The following is a 14,408-nucleotide window of genomic DNA, read 5'->3' on the forward strand; positions in this document are numbered from 1 at the left end:
AACTAGTTAGGACTAAAGGCCTAATGATAGAGTAGTGGGTTCTAATGAAAGGAGTAATTGGAAATACCCCCTAATAGTGCTGTGAATGCAGCTGAAGTGAGCCACAGCACAGGAACCAAACTCCTGGCTTCTGGCCTGAAATGGATGTAGCTGGGAGAATCACTGACATCTCTCAGGCTCTGTTTTGTCCTTTTAAGGCTTCTGATTCAGATCATCTTTAAGGTCTCTTAAATCTCTAAATTTTGATGACACCCTAATTTGGAAACCCGGGTAGGGACCACAGCATAACTTGGGGTCAGCAGACAGGAGGGAGACCACAGAGTAGGACACATGTGGCTTCGATAGCAGCTCTGCCTTAGACTGAGGGTCTCAACAGCTGTGCGATCAGGCCGAGCCTCTGAATCTCTGGGGCCTCAGTTTCCCAAATGAGGTTCACAGTTACCTGTCATTAGGCTGAAATTACAGGATACATAAGAGACTACACAGTAGAACACACCTTAAAAATGCAAAGATATAGAACTATGAACAGAGCTCTCCAACTGAGAAAATTGTGACAAAGCGTATCTAGCTACTTGGGGAACCATTCTGACTTTGAGTCTTGTCATATTCAACTAGTTTTAAGCATGGATTCTAAGTTAGGGATGAAGAAAGGAGAGTCATGCTTTAAAGTATATTGAGCTAGAGATCGTATTTGCTCGATTGGGCTTTTCAAGGACCTAATTTAACAGAATTTTAGCGCTGCTCTGAAAGCACTGAATTGTGGTCGCGTATGAATATGGCTGAACTAGGAGTGGCGAAGTCTATGGAAAGCTGACCTCTGTTCATACTGGGACTTTCAGGCGATACCACTTCCCAAGAGTACTTTGTACCGAGAATAAGGAGTAGAAAGTCTACGGGAGGTGTGCAGGTTTGGAAAAGTCATTTTAAAATTCTTTAATTTAGTTGCTCTCTATATTTCTGATCATTCCATTAAAAAGCATCGTGATTCAAACAATGCTTTACAAGGTAATAAAAATTATAGATTGAAAAAGCAAATTTTGTTCTTCAAATACCACCCAAAGCTGAACTTCAAAGGCCATAAATGTATATGCCTGGGTGTGAGTGGGAAAGATTGCCGATGGAAACCAATAAAAATTAACATGAAATTTAAAGACATCAAGGTCAAGAAAGTATTGCAAACCATATACTCTATATAGGTTAAAATGTCCCTGGCCTAGATGGCCAAGGGCATAAAATATAAGCTATGACTTAAGTGCAGGGAACAATCTGGGTTGAATCCATGCAAGGCAATCAGTCCCACCACCTTTGTTTGTGATCTCAGAGCTTGAAGAGATACAATGGACGCTGCAGCCTCTATTTTCTGCTAATCAACAGTAAGTTGAAATTTAGCCTTCGGGAAAAATCTGACCTACATAGGCTTTCATTTTACAACAACTTTGTTTGCGTATACTTTACTTTTTAGAGTAAAATTTCTATTAAATGATGCTACGTTTGGCAAGTATTTCCCACATTTCATTTTTCAGAAAGAACTAGAGATTTTAAAACACAGTATAAACTAAAAACATCTACGTGTGCGTCTGCTTCACGCACATTTGATTCACTCTTCTATTCCTTTTACACCCAGTATCTACAAAATAATTCTGAGATCACAGTTATTTAGAAAGATGGCTAAAAAAAACTTTAAAATTCACTTTAGTTTACTCTATCTCCTAATTTACGGAAAAAATTAGAGACTTTTAAACAATGATGTCTGAAGTAAAAGCAAGTTTCAACATTCGTTGAAAACGCATTAGGGCTTGTGCCTTCTAGCCTTTACCACCTCCTGAACCAAGGCTAGGAGACGCAGCCCTCCACTCCTGGTTCTGCTCCTGTTTGATCTTCAGTGAGCTAATTGACCTGTCTTGGCCCCAAGTCTCCTTCTTTAGGGCATCTCTCTGGCATGGAATTTAACAGCTACATGAGTCTACAGCTCCCCTCCACGTCAGTCCAGATGTACTTCATTACTCATCCTAGAACTACTCAAATTATTTGCTTTCCAATATCTCAGATTCAGTGTTTTCTGTGAACTGAAGAATTATGGAAATGGAAGAGTACCTTGTGGTGATGGATCTGTTCTGTATCTTGATTTGGGTGAAGGGAACTTAGAATGGCTGGCAGAGAAGGGGAACGATGAGCATTAGCTGTGACCCTGAAACCACATGCGGTGGTGGGGCTGTAGTTGCTACCATCTGCTTTCCTCTTCCAAGTTTCCCCCAGGAAAAGAGATCCACTGGAATCCTGAAGGACTCACGTAAAACGTCTGGACCTCTCAGTAATGCTTGCCTAACGCCTCCTTCCAAGTGGTCCTTCAGGGCACATTGAAAGATACCAGTGAAGGATCCTCACCAACTCCTGAGTCCGCCTACTCAAACATCAGAAATTCCCTACTGTTCAACAAACATTCATCTTGTTGGGCAAAATCTGCATTTCCCTTAAACCTGATCTCTGTAACAAACTGCAAAGTTAAGCTTCCTTTCCCACAGTTTTGATTGAAAACAAAACCCTCAATAGAAAAGATACATGCACCCCAACGTTCACAGCAGCACTATTTACAACAGCTAAGACATGGAAGCAACCTAAGTGTCCATGGACAGACGAATGGATAAAGAAGAGGTGGTACATTATGCAACGGAATATTACTCAGCCATAAAAAGAATGAAATAATGCCATTTGCAGCAACATGGATGGACCTAGAGATTATTATACTTAGTGAAATAAGTTAGACAGAGAAAGACGAATATCACATGATATCACTTATATGTGGAATCTAAAAAAAATGATACAAATGAACTTATTTACAAAACAGAAATAGACTAACAGACTTAGAAAACAAACTTAGGGTTACCAAAGGAAAAAGGCGGGGAAGTATAGTTAGGATTTTAGGATTAGCAGATACACACTACTAAATATAAAATAGATAAATAACAAGGACCCAATGTCTAGCACAGGGAACTATATTCAATACCTTGTAATAACCTATAATGGAAAATGATCTGAAAAATTAGATACAGATATAGGTAAAGATATATAACTGAATCACTTTGTTGTATACCTGAAACTAACACAACATTGTAAATCAACCATATTTCAATTCAAAAATAAATAAAAGCAAAAAATAAAATAATTATCATGAGAAAAAAAGATTACATGGTCAATTACCATTTGACAAATAGAAGTTGCAAGTTTCTTTTTAATTCCGTCAGCCACTTCGGTTGCGACTAGTCTTAATTTTTAGTCCTCTATCAATTTTCTACTATATTAAAATGCCACTCTTTTGTTAAATGTAATTTGCTATAAGAATCATACACAAAAGCCTTTACTACTGTAATCTCATCTAGAAACCATAGAAATATATAACTATAAATATATGAATACTTCAATATGTACAATTAAGCTGTTGTATTTTATTTTCTAAGTAATGCAAACAGATAAAGCTATAAGGATAAAGCTATCAAGATAAAACCTCTAGTTATTTGTAAGTCTTAGACTATCATCTTTTTGACAGTAAACGAAAACGTGGACGGCAACAGTATGTTTCCTTCCACAGGGTAATTTACTGAAAACCTGAAACAATCTAAAAGGAGAGAATATTCGGGATTTAGCTGCTTCTGTGGCCAGTTTTGCCGTTATGATGATACTGGATGTATTTTTTTTTTTTTTTTTTTTTGCGGTACCCGGGCCTCCCACGGTTGTGGCCTCTCCCATTGCGGAGCACAGGCTCTGGACGCGCAGGCTCAGCGGCCATGGCCCACGGGCCCAGCCGCTCCGCGGCATGTGGGATCCTCCTGGACCGGGGCACGAACCCATGTGCCCTGCATCGGCAGGTGGACTCTCAACCACTGCGCCACCAGGGAAGCCCTGGATGTATTTTTTGACACTTGACTCATTTCAAAAAATGTGATGCAATATTTCTGCTGAAACTCATATGCTTATGGCTTCGTGAGGTTCTCACAACAATATACCCACTGTGACTGCTAGAAATCTACCACAGCGCTAAGCAGTGACACTGGAGGAGACGGGATATTAACCAAAAATCCCCAAAGAGCCCCAAACTCTAACTCGAGTTGGTAAGGTTACTGTCTCTACTTCTAAGCATTTCACCGAACTGCGTTGCTTTACAATTTCTTGAATTTGCTTTTCTTCTGCTCACCCTGACGTCAGCCAGTCGCAGGAAGAAGGACCTGCCTGAATAGATGCCGGAGCAGCAGGCTCCGTCCCTAAGACTTCACCCAGCAGACCTGCTGTGTAGGCAGAAACAGAGGACACACTGAGCACAGCCAGCAGCTTGGCTGATAGGGGCTGCCTGACTGTTACATTCTGAGCACAGAAGCCAGAGACAGAGAGCTGTCCCTGGGGGGCCTTCGAAAGAGCCAACCCTTAACAAGTTCATCCCCTGCCTGGGGACAGACACTTAAATGGCAGCGCCATCACATGGACTTATCTGTCCTCCTCTGTAACTTCCCAGGATGGAGGCCAAAGCCCCTGGGTGAGCGCTGCCCACAGGAGGGCAGTGGAGCAGGACGGAGAGAAACTAGGGCTGCATGAGCCCAGAGCAGCATCTTAGCTCCAGGGAGCCCAGAGCAGAGAAGCCAAGCTGCTCGGGGAAGGAGCCCCCTGCTTCACTGGGATACATTTTGAACTCTGCTCTTCCAGAGCAGCAAAAAAAGGACTCTCTTCAAAAGGGGGTTTCTTCTGCAGGGTGTGTTTTTTAAAGACAGTCTACAGACACACACTCTCCAGAGGAAAGCTTTCGGTGAGCATGAACACCTATGCTGTGCAAACGGCTTCAAGTCGCTTTCAAAATTTGCAGGTGCAGACGATCACCTTTCAGCCTATATTAATTATCTTTGATACCTGCTGATCCCAAATGTAATAGGCAGACTGAGAGGACAGGTATTTGGTTAGGTTGCTGCTGTTGTTTTCATTTTCTACTCTACAGATTATGAAACTAGTATAAAAAACAGGAAGCGGTACTATGACACCTAAGTGTTAGCATCAGGCTGTAGGGATGGGTTTCTCTGGGAGCTACCTGTAAAACTAAGCCTATTTTGCTTATGAGAGAAGATTATGTACATCTCCAGATATAAGACGGAAGTTCATTTTGGAGATGTGACTTTAGTTCATTTAAGTTTGCACAGTGTTTGCAGCCTCCAAGAAGAAGAATGGCTCCCAGACAGGTGGCAGAAAAGGCTGGCGTTTGGGAAAACAACTGGGCTGCACACTGTTTCAATGTAAACGCCAAGGCTAAAAAGTCGTGCCAAGGTTCTGCGCTGTTAAACATGCGCAACGCGGCTCTGGAAGCGGGAGGCCTGAGTAGAGCATCAGAGGAAGGCTGGGAGTCCCTGCGCTAAGTCCTCAGGGAGTGAGGGAGCTGCAGAAAGTCCTGTCCGTTACTGATTACCCAACAAGAAGAGGGATGATGAGGGGAAGGTTTTGGCTTCAAAGAAAAAGTCTGGAAGAGGGAGAACAAGGTTTTCAAAGAAGCCGGGCTCTGCGGGTTCATAGCGAAGTTCCAATCTAGAAAACCACAAAGAAAGTCTTAAAGGAGAACCAGGGACCAAAAGTTAAACAGAGGAAGCATTTTCGGAAGGTGCAAAGGTTTCAGTGGATTACGATGGAAAATAAAAGGACTTTAAGATGCCTAGAAACTGATAGAAGGATCCTGGCTGAGGAAGCATGAAGTCCTAGGGGAAGGAGAAGTTCCCTTAAGGGGGAATTCTCATAATTTCCCCTCTGTTACTCCTCTGGTGAAAAGGTTTTCATAGGTTATACTGTCTCTGCTAAAGGGATCAGGAACTTCTGCATCCACTCCTGGCGCAAGTGTTGAAGGTACAAGCGATATCCCTCAATCTGCTCCTGCCGGGGGCCAAGTGGTGCTGGCGGTGAGCTCAGGGGACAAGAAAAGTGGGCTTCACTTAACTGTCCCTTCCTCCAGGGAGTCTCTTTCCACTGGCCAGCTCGGAGGTTTAGGGTTTTACTTCATGCAGCAAGGTAATAATCCACCGACCACAATAGCCAATAGTAGCTAGTATTTATTCCTTGTAAAAAATAACAAAAACACCAATTAAAAAATAACTACTATTTATTAAGCCATCACTCCAAGCCGGATTCGGGGCTACAGCCTTCACACATCTTTAACCTATTAAACTCCCCTGACATCCCTGTTAGAGATGGGAATCTGAGGGCCACAGAGGTTAAAGGAAAGCCCCAGGACCGCACCCCCAAACCTAAGGATGATGTTGCAGAAAGAGCAACGTGATGCTGTCCCACAGGGTGGACGGGGCAGGGGGGAGGGGGGGACGGACGGGGACGGGGGGAGGGGCGAGGTTGCTGAGTACCTGCTCAGCTGGGGGTCAGGGGGAGGGGAGTCCAGCTCTCTCCTCGCCTCCGCCTCCGCTCTGAAGCCCCAAAGGTTCGCACAGCCCTGGCTCTGTTTCTCTAACTCTCTGCCCTGGATGTTAGAATCTCATTTTTGCCCCAACACGCCATGCGAACGCCTCTCGCTGGGGTCACCAGCAGCCTCCTTTCAACCAAATCTGATCATACTGAAATTCAGGCTTTGCCTTCCTGGGGACTTCGCCTCCTCAGGGGCTGCACTTTGCCACCCACCCGCGCCCGCCCCAGTTCCCGCAGCCCCTCCCCCTTCGCGCCCCCCCGACAGCACCATTTCCTGGCTCTCTTGCTAGTTTTGTGTCCATCCTACGCCCCGCGCTGTGGGGCCTCCTTTGAAAGCCCCTTCCCCGCCCAGAGCTTCCTGAATACCGGATTCTGCCTTTGCCCTTTTTCCTTGTAACTATCCTCACTAGGTCACTGCATCCACTACAATATTCCTCGAATCCTGATTTTTAATCCAGATTTCTCAGTTCTATTCCTACTGAAAACTTCCACAGACATCTCAGATACTTCCTGTTCAAAGCAGAGCTCGTGGAGTTACCTCTCCCTGGATAGTCTTTCCTAATGTATGGCAGCCACGCCCACCCAAGCCCCCAGTCAGAGCCTTGGGTCACCACTCACCGTGCAGTCACCAAGACCCTTCGGTCTTTCTGCCCTGGGTTCCTCCCCTGTCCCTGCTTCTCCATCCCCGCCACTGACTTACTTCCACCTCACATCCACGCACCTGGGACATTCTCTCCAGCCTCAACTTTCTCAGATCTATACCCTGGGCTCTTAGCAGAGACAGCGTTCAGAAATTCGGATCTGATTATGTCACTCACTCATCAGATCAAACTGTCCAAAAGCTCCAAGTCTTGAGAATAAGTCCCCTTCAGGACCTGTGAGTGATAACATTTAGTCCTCAACGTTCCCTAACGATTTTTGCTGAATTGTGTTGTGCATTCATTATAAGAACACCAAGGGCTGGTCCAGAAACAAAACTGGCCCTGATGAGGAAAATGCCTGTAGAGGCTCGCTTGGAGAGTGACTGCCCTGGTGAGCACACCAGGGCATTGCTAGCCAACAGCATCCCTATCAACAGACTAGGACAAACACAAATGTCAACTCAGAGCCCTATGAAAATATTCATCATGAATGCACACGAAATAAAGGTATTCTCAATAAAATAAAACTAAAAGGAACTGTTGTCAGTCCCATGCACCGAAACTAATGGTAAAAGAAGCTCTTTAGGCAAAGTGGAAATGGTATCAGAGGAATCTAATACTTTAGGAACAAAGGAAGAGCAAAAGAAATGGCATATATCCGGGTAAATATAACAAAAGGAGATGATTTTTCACCTAAGTTCCGTAAAATATGTATGTCAGTTGAAAGCAGAAGTTATACGACTGTCGGGTAGAATCTTCGATGTGTGTGGATACAATAAATGTGTAAATTATAAGGGAGGAGGAATGGACGTATATGGGTGCAAGTTAAGTTGCAGGCTTCCCTGGTGGCGCAGTGGTTGAGAGTCCGCCTGCCGCTGCAGGGGACGCGGGTTCGTGCCCCGGTCCGGGAAGATCCCACATGCCGCGGAGCGGCTGGGCCCGTGAGCCATGGCCGCTGAGCCTGCGCGTCCAGAGCCTGTGCTCCGCAATGGGAGAGGCCATAACAGTGAGAGGCCCGCGTACCGCAAAAAAAAAAAAAAGTTAAGTTGCATATTGTAATCCCTCGTTTCACCACTAAACATATTGCTCAAAAAGATACAAATGGCCAATAGATAAATTCAAATGGAATACTAAGTAATATTCAAATAATAGAAACGATACCATGACAAAGAAGATAGTAGAAAAACAAAGGGATCAAACAAGATAAATAATGAAATTGTAGAACTATATCCAACCATGCTCATAATTACATTAAGTGTAAATGTTCTAAAAATATCAATCATACTGAATTTAAAAAACCAAGGAAACATGCAACCATATGCCAGAAACACGATCAGAAATCCACTTGGAATGTCATTGATACAGATATGTTGAAATAAAAGAAAAACTAAAAAAAAAAAAATGCAATGAAAATACTAATTAAAAAAAAACTAGAATAACAATATTAAAGCGAAAAAACATAGACTTCAGAGCTAGGAAGAGTGCTAGGGAAAACAAGAGACACTCCACAATGTTAAAAGGGTCAATTCACTAAGAAAATAAATCTATGTTACCTGCCATATTAACAGACTGAAAAGAAAAAGCATATGATCATCTCAATAGATGCAGAAAAAATTTTTTGAGAAAATTAAATATTCTTTCACAATAAAAATTCCCCAGCAGACCAGGAATAGAAGGAAACTGCTTTAATCTGATAAAGAACATCTACAAAAATCCTACAGCTTAAAACATACTTAATGCTTTTCCCCTAAGTTCAGGAAAGAGGCAACACTGTGCACTTTTGTCACTTCTATTCAACATAGTTATTTCTGGCGAAGGAAGGAAGGAAAGGAGGGAGGGAGGGTGGGAGGGAGAGAGAAAAAAGAAAGAGGAAAGAAAGAAAGAGAGAAAGAAAGAAAGAGAGAAAGAAAGAAAGGAAGGAAGGAAGGAAGAAAAAGGAAAGAAAAGAAGAAAGGACATACAGAATGAAAGAAGAAGAAATACAACTGTTCATATTCATAGAAACATAACTGTTTATGTAGAAATTCTCAAGGAATCTACAGAAATCTCCAAGAATAAATGAATTCAGCATGGCTGCAGGATACAAAGCCAACATACAATTCTTAACCATACTTCTATACACGTGGACAATTATAAATTGAGCAACAGTAAACTAAAATTAGTAAAACAGCTCCATGTACATAACGCCAAAAGGAAATACTTAGGAATAAATAAAACAATATACGTACAAAATTTACATGCTAAAAACTATGCAATACTGATAACAGAAGTCAAAGAAGACCTAAATAATTGGGGAGATATGCTGTGTTCATGGGTTAGAAAAATTATGATAATAGACATGATATATCGATCCTCCCCAAAGTTATACATAGGTTAGCTCAGATGCGATCAAAATCCACGCAGCGTTTTTTTAAAGATACATAAGCTGACTCTAAACTGATATGGAAAAGAAAAGGAAATAATAGAACAGCGAAAAAAATCTTTTCCAAGAAGAATAAAGTTGGAGGACGTACACCACCAGCAATCAACACGTGATATGGTGGAGCCACATCTGGGAGTGGGATGCGCCTGGACTGGAAGAGTCCCCCAAGCGGGCAGCTGTAGCTCTGTACTCACTAGCTCGCTCGCTCATATTCAGTTGCGCTCTCTCCCAGTTTCTTCCACCCGTGCTCCCGCACTCCCACCTGGCTCACATGCTTTGCGCAGGCCCCCTCTTCCAGGCAGGCCTCTGAGGTCCACACCTCCTGCTTCTGTCACACGCCCCGCCCAATTCCCTCACAACCCTCCCCCTCCCCCCACCCCTTTCCCATTCTAGTACCAGAGTGTGGTATTAGCAAAAACATAGACACAGAATAGAGTCCAAAGTTAGATTCGTGGTAAGATGATCAATTGTTTTCTGACAAACTTGAAAAGGCAATTTCATGGAGAAAGATAATTTTTTTAAGAAATGAACAATGGTGGACAGATTGACGATGAAGAAATATAAGAGAATTTAGGGAAATGATGGAAATTTTCTTATCCTTATTGCGGTGCAAGTCACATGGTTCTATGCATGTATTAAACCTCACGTAACTGTACACCAAGAGGAAGTAAAGTTTCCTGTATATAAGTTTTTAAAAAGCATGTGCACTGTCGTCTGTGAAACAGTAATTGCATAATGGAAAGGATCCAGAGGGAGAATACTCAACCCCAGCTCTGCTTCTTCAAGCCTGTGAGTGTGAATATTCTGATAGTTCTACCCCCATTTTTTAAATCTAAGAAGCAGTAACATTAATACCTTTCTCAAAATGTTGGTGTGAGTGTTACACATGAGGTAATGTGAATATTTTGTGTAGTAAAAAAGCATTACATAAGTACTGAATATAATTATGATGAAACATGCATCAGAAAAAATTTTTAAAGAATCTTCAATTATTCATTTAAAGGGTATATTAATTAAAATCCAAGCAGGAAAGATGCAACACACTCAAACTGGGTAATTTTAGGAGAGCATAGGTAAGCGAATATCTAAAGGTTGTGGGTAGGGTGCAGGGAAACCCTGAGGTACAGCAAAGTCCCTGGGGTAGCTAGCAACGCTGACAGGGGTTTCTCGAGGTAATGTTGATTCTGTCATACTTACATTTGAAATCTATAAGTCACTACTAGTAGCAGGGGGACGGGGGGGGAATAAAGTGAATTAACAGGAAACAAGGCTCTGGGAGCCCCAATCCTATAGCTGCTCATGAAGCATAAGTTGGTGCAGAGCTCCACATTCTCACACCCAATCCTTCCTCCCTGTCTTTTCCTGCACTGTAGCTGTGTGGGACTGTTTGCCCAGCAGGATACATCAAACCTTTATGCTTTTGGTATTTGAATCCTTGCAAGTCTGATTTTTGGGTAGGCCGCAGGTTTTCACAGACCAGCACTTTTCGACGAGACAGTAATAAGAGACTCCCCAGTAAAGCGCTGACCCAGGCATGGTCCTTCTCATGTAAACTGTATAACAGAAACATAACTTTCCTTCAGTAACTGAGATCGACCCCACAGTCATCACAGCCACACCCTCTTCTCTCTCTGTTCGTTCAGTAGCCAAAGAAGCCAAAACGGCCAGGAGATGCTCTCAGCTTCCAGCTCAAGGAAAGGACGGTCATATTCCTGGGTGGACGGATTCCTCCCTAGGGATCAGATCCTACACACACACACACACACACACACACACACACACACACACACACACACAAGTCCAAGGTGTGGGAAGGAATCGAACATTCTTCCAGTGGGCTAACAGCTAGGACAGTGAGAGGGGCCATTCCCACCTCTGGGTCCATGGTGGATAACACCATGTGTTTTCCACTCATACAGAGCATTTACCACACGGGTAAGTGTGCAAACTCACCCCCAACTCTCCCATAACTGAACCCGTTGCAGGCCATGCAGGATTCTACCAGGCCAGGTGCTTCTGGGGTGTGGGACCCCACAGTCAGCTAGGGCTGCCATAACAAATGCTGTAGGACAGACCTGGAGGCTGGAAGTTCAAGACCCAGGTGCTAGTAGACTGGGCTTCAGGGGACGGCTCTCTCCCCGGCTTGCACACTGCCCACTTCTCTCTGTGTCCTCGCATGGCAGAGACCAGAGAGGCAGAAAACCAGCTCTCTCCTCCTTGCAAGGGCGCTGATCCCATCAGGAGAGCTCCTCCCTCGTGACCTACTCACCTCTCGAAGGCCACATCTCCCAGCACCACCACACTGGCCATTATAGTCTCAACATATGAGTCTGGGGACCTTGGTAAGAACCAGAGAACCACGGCTGAGACCCACTGTCACACGTCCTTTGCTGCCCACTGCGTCCCCTGTAGTATGGCGATGAATAGAGATGCTTACAGGTCAGGGAGTCAAATCCACAACTGAAATGTGCGTCCATCGACAAAGGGCAGTGGATGGGGGTCTAATACGTCCAGGAACCCTGAGCCCGGGGGCTCACCCCATCCCTCTTCTCCTGCACGTCCTCCTGAGCTCCAGCATCAGACTACTTTTTTTCACTTTTTACATCTTTTTTTGATAAACACAACCAGGAATCATTATTATTTTCATAATATGATGGATGAGAATAAAAGGTTATCTTTGATTTATGACATTTGATTTTATCTTTATTTTTTAAATTTAATTTTATCTTGAACTTGAATACTGAGATATTCTCTTTTGATGGCCATATACTTGACGTGTATTTCTACCTGTCACATCCCGCCCGTCAGCCTCTCACTGTGATGACCCTTGGGAAGATGTGAAGTTATGAGTCGCCAGTTCTGTGAAGTTTAGTGATGGCTGAAAACCTAAACCCCCATAAAAATCAACACAGGAACATCAGCCGGTAAATAAAAGGCAGTTTCTCATTACCTGTGTCTAGTCCTCTCAGTTTATTCTCGAGAACAAAGCTGCCCGCGAAATCACAGGGAGCTGGAATTCGACTGGCATTCCATTACACAGGGCCTCCCCCCGGAAACCAGGCCGCAGGCACAACAATAAAACAGCCAACTGCACAGGAAGGAGAGAGCAGGGAGTATGAGGCCATCACCGCTGCTGCCTGCTTGTACTTCCTGTTTTATTTGTATGGAAACTATTCACACCATAGAAGACATTCATGAGGAAGCAACTTCCCTTCTGTTGCTTCAACAGAAGACAAGATAAAATTCACACTCACAAATTAGGTCATTACCTTCCTGATGAAGCTTCATCACTGAGGAAATGAATATCAAGGTTTTTAACGATTTGTAAGAAATGCCAAAAAAAAAAAAAAAGTAGACATCAGTGTTTTGATTGCAATAAACCTGTGATTAACCTTTCGAGACAGGGAACCAACAGCTTGTGCTAAAAAAAGGGGCTCCAGATAGAAACCGTGCTTCTCACCCAGCAGGATGCTTTCCATTAAAATAAAATGTTCAGTATTCCTGCACACATTAGCTTTACTCATTGAGGCGAATCTAACGGAGAAACAGACATTCGCGGGCTTTTACCTGCTGATTAGCAGCGTGTGTCTGTAAACAGGTGGCACAGTGGTCGGCCCACCTGGAGACACACATCAGGCCTTGATGAACAGCGTTTGCTCTCATTTGCGTTAATGGCCTCTGACAGCAGTGCTTCACGCTCCACTGCCGGCCTTCTCAGTGGGTATGGACGCCAGCTGCCCTCAGGGTGGCTTGCCATTTGCATTAAGTATTCATCACAGAGATAAATAGTCAGGGCCTGGCACAACAACACACTGTGGATTTGGAGAAATCCCAGCAAGTCCCTGGGGGCAGAGTGGAAAGGAATGTAAGGATTTGCTTTCAGGAGATTCAGCCCGTCTTTGCAAAGCCCCCGGGGTCCTCATTTCAGTTGGCGCAAGTGCAGACATCTGTTTACATCAAGTTGTGAAACGTACCCTGTCCACCTACACAGACGTTCGGTGTCTATTCATTTATTCCACAAATACTCTTCAGTTTCTACACGTGTCAGGCACAGCTCAAGAAAGTGCGCCCGCGTAGTTCCTAATGCCAGTGGGAAGAACCGAGGATAAACAAATGGCTCCATCTCGACAGAACGTCAGGGAGGACATCCCTGTCCCTTCACGGGAAGTGGGTGTCTTAAACAGGCTCAAACCAAAGTACAGTGGAGACTCCCCCTCACGGCCGAGCTCCGTGTGGGGTTACAGAAGAGGGGGGCAAACAGGGAATTCCAGACCAGACCTGAAAGTAAAAAGAAAGGGAAACAGAATAGAAAAAAGGAGAAAGAGCAATTAAAATGAAAGGAAAAGAGGGAACATGAACATGAGAAGCAAAGAGGGAAAAATAAGTGAAAGGAGGGGAAGTGACCCCTGTAAATGGGGCAGGAACACAGTACCCATGACGGGGGCCCAAGATGACTCTGTTCACCAAGACCTTCGTGAGATGGACGACCTGCACACACATGCACACACACACACACGCAATGCGCACACACACGCACGCACACACGCAATGCGCACACACACGCACGCACACACGCACGCACACACACGCAATGATGAATATGAAGTGGACCTTTCATGTCACACAATGAATTTGCTTTTTCCTGCCTTCAGGTACTGTTGTGCAAACACCCCTTGTACGGAAAAGTGTGTGCGTGTGACATCGGATTTGATGCCTGCTAGCAGCCTGGGGACTGTATCAACGGATCTGCTATGCATACAGGGCAGAGAGACTCCCATCGCGTTCAGAATCCTCAGAATCGTTTAGAATCTCTCCAGAGATGCTGATCTGCAGCTCTGTAATTTTCTTGTGTTTAACATGAATGAGTAACCTTACTTGTGCTGTGAATGGAAGGCGTCAAGTCAGGGTGA

This window comes from Grampus griseus (assembly GCF_964374135.1).
Source record: "Grampus griseus genome assembly, chromosome: 15".
NCBI classification, from domain to species: domain Eukaryota; kingdom Metazoa; phylum Chordata; class Mammalia; order Artiodactyla; family Delphinidae; genus Grampus; species Grampus griseus.